The sequence below is a fragment of the Vombatus ursinus genome, unplaced genomic scaffold (assembly GCF_900497805.2).
Source record: "Vombatus ursinus unplaced genomic scaffold, bare-nosed wombat genome assembly UNPS02014773.1, whole genome shotgun sequence".
NCBI classification, from domain to species: domain Eukaryota; kingdom Metazoa; phylum Chordata; class Mammalia; order Diprotodontia; family Vombatidae; genus Vombatus; species Vombatus ursinus.
In genome coordinates, this window is record NW_020954551.1 from 40665416 (window position 1) to 40673703 (window position 8288).

Below are 8288 nucleotides of genomic sequence, written 5' to 3' on the forward strand. Positions count from 1 at the left end.
AGAGCACCGGCCCTGAAGCCAGAAGGACCTGAGTTCAAATGTGACCTCAGACCAAACACTTGACATTTACTAGCTGTGTGACCCTGGATAAGTCCCTTAACCCCAATTGCCTAAAAAATAAAAAATCAGCAGAAGCTGTTTGAACTTTTTTTTAAAGTGCTTCCATATTCATGATCACATTTGATCTCCCCAATAGCCTTGATTAGCTGGGAAAACTTAATTATCCCTATTTTACAGAAAAGGAAACAGGCCTAGAGAGGTGAAAAAGTAGAATGCCTTGGGATGCAGCATAGTATGGAGCAGTAGGATAAGCACAAGGGTTTCTGTGTCACGGACCCTTGGGCAGTTGAGTGAAGCCTGTGAACCCTTTCTCAGAATCATAGTTTTAAATAAATAAAATACAAAGGATTACAGAGGAAACCAATTAGATTTAGTTATCACAATATTTAAAAAGCAAGAGACATCAAGAAACAATAAAACAAAATCAAAAGAATGAAAAAATAGAAGAAAGTATAAAATATCTCACTGGAAAAACAACTGAGCTGGAAAATAGATCCAGGAGAGAGAATTTGAGAATTATTGGAATGCCTGAAAGCCATGATCAAAAGAAGAGCCTAGACAACATCTTTCAAGAAATTATCAAGGAAAACTGCCCTGATATCCTAGAACCAGAGGGTAAGATAGAAATGGAAAGAATCCACCCATCACCTCCTGAAAGAGATTCCAAAATGAAAATTTCCAATAATATTATAGCAAATTCCAGAGCTCCTAGGTCAAGGAAAAAATATTGTAAGCAGTCTGAAAGAAACAGTTCAAATATTATGGAACCAGAGTCAGGATCACATAAGATTTAGCAGCTTCTGCATTAAAGTCCTTGAGGGCTTGGAATATGATATTCCAGAAGGCAAAGGAGCTAAGATTACAACCAAGAATCATCTACCCAGCAAAACTGAGCATAATCCTTCAGGGGGGAAATGAATATTCAATGAAATACAGGACTTTTAAACATTCCTGATGAAAAGACCAGAGTTGAATAGAAAATCTATCAAATACAAGACTCAAAAGAAGTACAAAAAAGTAAAGAGAAAGAGAAATTATAACAGGATTCAATAAGGTTAATCTGTTTACATTCCTGCATGGGAAGATGATACCTGTAACTCCTAAGAACTTTCTCATTATTAGAGTAGTTAGAAGGAGCATGCATAGACTGAGGGCACAGGTGTGAGTTGAATATGATGGGATATCTAAAAAATAAAATTAAAGAGTGAGAAAGAAAAATGCACTGGGAGAAGGGGAAAGGAAGAGGTAGAATGGACTAAATAATCTCACATAAAAGGAGGGCAGATTGGGGGAGGTGGTAATCAGAAGCAAAACACTTAAGGATGGACAGGGTAAAAGGAGAGAGTAGGAGAAATGGAGAAAATAGGATGGAGGGAAATATACAATTATAACTGAAAAAAATTTTTCCAGCAAATTGCTCTGATAAAGGCCTCATATCTCAAATATGTGGAGAACTGTGAAGTTTATAAATATAAGAGACATTCCCCAACTGATAAATGGGAGGGGGAAACATAAGGAGACATAGGCCAGAAACTCAAGGTCCTTAATCCTACTCAATGTACCTGCCTCTTGTAGCTGGGCTCTTACCTCATTCCCTGTGATCAAGCCCCTCCCTGCCTTGGACCCCAGTTCCAATAACTATAGTCCTGTTCTGCCTATATCCTCCACATGTACCTCAAAGCCTTGATTCCCTGCTTCATGCCTGGGGAGATCTTGTGACTTGTCCCACAGTAATATTGTCAGGGACTAGAGTCCTGCCCAGTCTCCATGTCTCCATCTTTACTACTTGCTCTCAGATGCTGACTTCCTGCCTCCTCTGAACTTCTAACTTTCATTAGTTCACCTCTCTAAAGTACTTTAAGATGAACAAAGCACTTTCCTTAAGATAGCTCTGTGAGGCAAGTGATGCAAGTGCCCCCACACAGATAAGGACACAGCTTCAAAGATGTCAAATGATGTGCCCAAGGTCATAGCTAATCAGACTTGGGGTTAGGATTCAAACACGGATTTTTCCTTATTGAATCAAGTACCCTTCCTCCTGCTTCTCAACTGTGAAACACACACACACACACACACACACACACACACACACACACACACACACACACACACTGCTCTTCCTCAGACATTTGCCCAAGATCCATAGCTGGACCTCCCTCATGCTGACTTTCAGCCCATCTTGACCTCTTTTTGCCTGCTTCTGGGACACTCACCCCTACCCATTTGGCTGCCCTGCCATCATGGGTCTCCAAATACCAGCTAGCCCTGTTCTCTATGGAACCCCCATTTCTGACAGTTATTGCCATGGTAAGACCAAGGCATAGGAGGATGGAAAAGGAAAAGAGACAGTTTAAAGAAGGAGATTAAGGAATGGGATATAAAAGGAAAATGTCCACATAGTGCAAAGTTGAGAAACCAGACTCTTGGGATACTTATCAAGTATTCTTCCCATGCCATGAGTTACTTAACCTCTGGAACAACTCTCCCACCTGTTTCCAGGATACTATCAGGCAACAATGTTGGAGTTCACTTTAGTAAGGCTTGGGGCAAGCAGTGAACTAGACTTGCACAGAAATTTCTGGGCCCAGGGAGAGGGCACTACATAGAACTCTTTTCTTCTCTCTTTTTTTTTCACTTATTACTTACCATTTTATTTTTCCCCAATTACATGTAAAAAAATTTTTTTTCATTCTTTATATTTTTAGTTCCAAATTCTCTCCCCCCACACTGAGAAGGCAAGATATGTTATACATGTGTAGTCATGCAAAACATATTTCCATATTAGTCATATTGTAAAAGAAAACACAGACCCAAAAAATCCCAGGAAAAATAAAGTTAAAAAAAGTATGCTTTGATCTGTATTCAGACTCTATCAGTTCTTTCTCAGGAGGTGGATAGCATTTTTCATCATATGTCCTTCAGAGCTGTCTTGGATCATTGTATTGCTGAGAATAGCTAAGTCATTCACAACTGATCATCTTACAATATACATGCAACTCTTTTCTAGAAAACCGACAGTCAGGACCTGTATGCCCACCTCATCTTCTTCCTCATTCCAATCCTTCCTTATTATCTATCCTTTTCTTCTTCCCATCCTTTTCTGTCCTCTTCTTCTCTCTCTCCCCAAACCAGAGGATTTCACCCTCATTCCTTTTCCTCTCTTCCTGGAATTTTGTTGTCATAACCTAAGATAAAGGTTTGGGATTGCCAAACCTTGGGGGCTATTCACTTCTTCTTAGGCACTATATCTATGGGTTGAATATACTGTCACTAGATGGATGGTGGTGTCTAGATGATATACTTTTTCCATAAAAATGCAACTCTTTATTAAATACTTTATTTAATTATTAAATACTCATTTGCCACTATATTTATGAAAATAACATGAAATCAAAGCAAGAGTTAAGTAAGTTAGTGCCTTGGTGCAATCCATTGCCTTTCTCGTTAATTTGCATTCAATCATTGTTTAAATTAGAGTCATTTCTATGTTCAGATTTGAACAAAATGTGTTCCATCTCACTCATCAACCTTTCAACAGGTGGTCCTTAATTTTTGCCATAATGCCTTCTTGAGGGGAGCTAGGGGGCGCAGTGGACAGAGCACCGGCCCTATAGTCAGGAGGACCTGAGTTCAGATCCGGCCTCAGACACATAACACTCACTAGCTGTGTGTCTCTGGGCAAGTCACTTAACCCCAATTGCTTCACCAAAAAAAAATAGTAATAATAATAATAATATTAATAATGCTTTCCTGGCTACCCACACAGTAGAAAATGGATTTAACCTTAGTATAGTTGGGATTCTGCTGTTGCTGTTCAGTAGTTTTAGTCGTGTCCAACTCTTTGTGATCCCCTTTGGGGTTTTCTTGGCAAAGATACTGGAGTGGGTTGCCATTTCCTTCTCCAGCCCATTTTACAGTTGAGGAAACTGAGGCAAACAGGGTTAAGCGACTTGCCCAGGGTCACACAGCTAGTAAGTGAGTGAGGCCAGATTTGAACTTAGGAAGATGAGTCTTCCTGATTCCAGAGCCGCTCCAGACACTGTGCCCATACAAACACATTCTCTGCCACCAGATGGCGCCCATTAACGAGGGAGGCAAAATATTTGGACTTTGTTCCAGAGGCAGCTGCAAGAGTTTACCTATTTCCATAGATTTGGGGGGGAGGGGGGGAGGGAATGATGACTAAGCAGATCAAAACACTGAAAAATGAAGTAAAGCTGTGTTTTGTTGTTGTTGTTGTTGAGTTTTGCACAAGTAGATAATCAGAACCATGATATTTATAATGAAAAAAAGGCAGGGATTGCTCATCTTCTAAGCTTTTGGCTCCTGGTTGTGCTGGAGCTTCAGGGCAGTTTAGCATCAAAAGCCTTTGCATGTGGCCATTGTTTAGCCTTTGATTTTTCTCTGCTGGGATGATCTTTTACCTTCTTATAGTTTCACAGAGAAAAGGTCATGTTTACATTTTCAATTTCCTTGCTTACATTCTCCTTCATCGCACAGCAGAAAGAAAGAGAAAACCCAGTACAACATGATTGCATTGGAGAGATAGTAAAAACCCCGAGACAGTAAAAACAAAACAAAAGCAAAGAAAAAAAAGGCCCCGGTGTTTTCCAATTTCTAGTTTCCATGACAAGGAGTTTCTGAAATACCTCAAATCCCCACAGAAACATCCTTATATAGTAGATGAGAGTGATGGACTCAGAGTTTGAAAAAACCTGTATTCAAATCTCACCTCTGGCATTTACTAGATGTTTGACTACGGGCAAGTGACTTAGCCTCTCCTAGTCTGTAAAAAGAGGGGATTGGGCTAGAGGGCTTCTAAAATCCCTCCTAGCTCTAAATCTAAGATCCTGTAAATTGAATGAGATCACCTCCCTTGTCCTGAAAGCTGGATTTCTATTAATGCAGCGTAGAGTCAGGTTAATTGTATTAACACACACACATGTATATACACACATACACACATACACGTGTATATGTATATACACACACATACATACACATATATGTATGTATGTGTGTGTGTATCCAAACATTATTTTTACAAATCTATTTCAATAGAAACAAAGTTTCCAAACTCAAATATGAAGGCAGCTATGAGGTATGTTGTCAAAAGAGCACTGGATTTTTGGTCAAAAGACTTGGGTTTAAAGCCCCACTCTGAGGTTTTGTCACCTATCTGACCATGAGTCATTTCTTCTCTGTGGGTCTCTGTTAATCTCGATAAGATGTGTGTGTGTGTGTGTGTGTGTGTGTGTGTGTGTGTGTGTGAGCGAGTATACACTTGGCCTGTATAAGAGAAAGACTGCTCAGCTCACATGTTGTATGGCTAGGTATCTGATCTGGGATCTGGCCTACCCCTTCCCAAGGGAAGCTGGGATTTCTGACTCTGGGGAAATGGGAAAAGGATGTGGTTTGGTGTTTGCTTCTTCCCTTGTCTACCTCAGGAGGGGTGTCTGGTTAAAATTATATCTACCACATATTAAGTACCTCTAAGGCTAAGGCTATAGTAGGTTTGGAATAAACCCATATCTTTCCCCAAGCAAAATAGTAAATAGAAATTTGGGAAGTGCAATAGATTAGAATAGACCAAGAAATTGTTGTTGTTCCATGATGCCTGACTCTTCTCGACACCATTTTGGGGTTTTCTTGGCAAACATACTGGAGTGGTTTACCATTTCCTTCCCCTCAGTTTACAGATGAGGAAAACAGGGTTAAGTGACTTGCTCAGGGTCACACAGCTAGAAAGGGTCTGAAGCCAGATTTGAACTCATAAAGATGAGTCTTCCTGATTCCAAACCCAACACTCTATCCACTGCAGCACCTAGCTACCATAGAAAATCAGAAAGGAGCTCTTCCACCTTCACTTAACCAAGGAGAAAGGTATGGCCTCAGACCAAACACTTCACACTTACTAGCCGTGTGACCATGGGCAAGTCACTTAACCCCAATTGCCTTAAAAACAAAACAAAACGAAGAGAAAGGGAAAAATCCCACCAATCAGAGTCCACTCAGCAGACTCCAGGATTACACGTGCTGGGACAAGTCAGAGGATATGTTGGGTTGGCCAGCTTTCCCCACAGATCCATACCTCCAGGAGCTTATCTCCAGCCCACAATTCAAAAAAGTCCAAGCACTGATTGGCTTTCTTGGCCTGTCTCCATGACTGTTGCCTCTATGGTTTCCCAGCAGCCCACAGTGTTCCAAGGGCTGACTTTCACGACAACCACTCAAGAAAGTGTTATATTTGTAGATCGTGGGATCACACAGTTAGAGTTGGAAGGGTCTTGAGAGGCCTTCTAATCCAACCTGCCCCTTAATTTTACAGGTGATGAAACTGAGGCCTCAGGAGGGTAAGTGACTGGCTCAATATTCCATGGCTAGCTTGGTCCTCTGACTCCCAACCCATGATCCTTTCCATTCTGCCAACACTGATCTCTTAAGGTCATCTTATGCATCTAATCTACAATGGGGAAATTATTCATCCTACTGTGAGGGGAGAAAAAAAAGATTAAAATATTTCTAGCCCAGGCAGCAGTGAAATATTCCTAAATAGATCACCAGTGCTCATCATTTCTGTAATAACAGAGGGAGTGTAATGGAGTGGAAAGAGAAGTGCGTTTGGTGTCCACAGGACCTGGATCTGAACCCTGGTTATCCCGCTCATCGCCAAAGTGGAACATGAGCTTCTCAAGGCTAAGGACTGTTGTTTTCTTGTCTTTGCATCCACAATGCCTTTCTCACGGTAGGCATTTCATAAACATACGTACTTGATGAATACACGAATGAAAGGTTCCTTCCAGCTCAAAATCCTTTGATCTTCAGATAGGGCTGAGTCTGGGGTTTCTGGGTGTATGTGAAGAGGGGGAGCCTCTCCTGCCTGGTGTCATTTCTTTACAAGCTCTCTGAAGGTTCTTGCTGCTAGTAACCACAAGAAAAGAGACAGGATAAAAATGACATGTAACAAATGGCGATAAACCCTCTTAGCAGTCCCACACTAGAAAACAGTCTCTGGTGTTCGATGGAATAGAATCATCTGGAGAATGTCAGGGCTGGAAATGACTTGGCTCCATCTTCTATCCTCCGTTGCTCTTTCCATCACTTCCACCACGAGCACCACCACCACCCCTACACCCCTCCATGTCTTAAATGTCTCCACTTCTCTGAATTACTTCCTGTATATTGTGTATTTACTTAGCTGCTTTCAAGTTTTATTACTTCCCTCTTACCTGTAAGAATGGAAGCTTCTTGAGGGCAGAGATGGTTTTTTTTGTTTGCGTTTTTGTTTGTCTGTTTGGGAGGAGTTTTTTGGCCTTTGTATTCCCCTGTGCTCAGCACAGCACGGTGGAAATACTGTAAGGGCCAAAGGAATGATGAATTGAATTGAATCTAATCTAACTCCTTCATTTGTTAAGGTTTACAAAGTGCTTCACAGACATGACCTCATTTGATTCTTAAACAGGAGAATGACTTGGTCATAATTCTGCTTCAGGAATATCCATCTGCAACTATGAAGAGAATGAATCAGAGAAGGTAGAGACCAGAAGCAAGAAAACCAGTTGAGGCTGTTACAATAGTCTAATCAAGAGGGAATGGGGGATCCAACTAAGGTGGTGGCTCCTTGAGTAGCAAGAAGGTGACGGGTGTTGTGGCTATTGAATCAACAAAGCCTAGCAATGGACTATATCTAGGCGTTGAGGATGAGTGAAAAGTCAAGGGAAACTGAGATTGCAAACCTAGGTAACTGGAAAGATGGCAGTGCCCTGGACAAAAAGAGCAAGTTAGAATGAGCTCCCTTTTGTACGTATTGAGTTTGGGTCACCTATAACACACCCCGGAGGAGAAGTAAGCACTTGGTGACATGGGACTAGAAGTCAGATGGCAAATGAACTCATAGGAGTTAAAGGAAAGTGAAGGGAGAAGGTCCTAGATATATTCTAGTTCCACCTACTCTCATTTTACAAGTATTTCTTGACCTCAGAAGGATGATGGATCTTCCCTTCCAAATCAATTGGATCTCGATTCAGATCAAATTTGGAATCCACTTACCTGCTCTCTAACTGAGTTCAGTAGTCCAGAGGAATGGGAGTCTTTGGAGGTCAAGCTAGGGCTGACTCAGTAAGAGAAAGGTGAGAAAACTGAGGTCAGAGGAAAAAGTGATTTGCTTAAGGACACAAAATTCAGCATAGCCCCAGGCGGGTCAGCATAGCCCCAGGCGCTGCAGCATA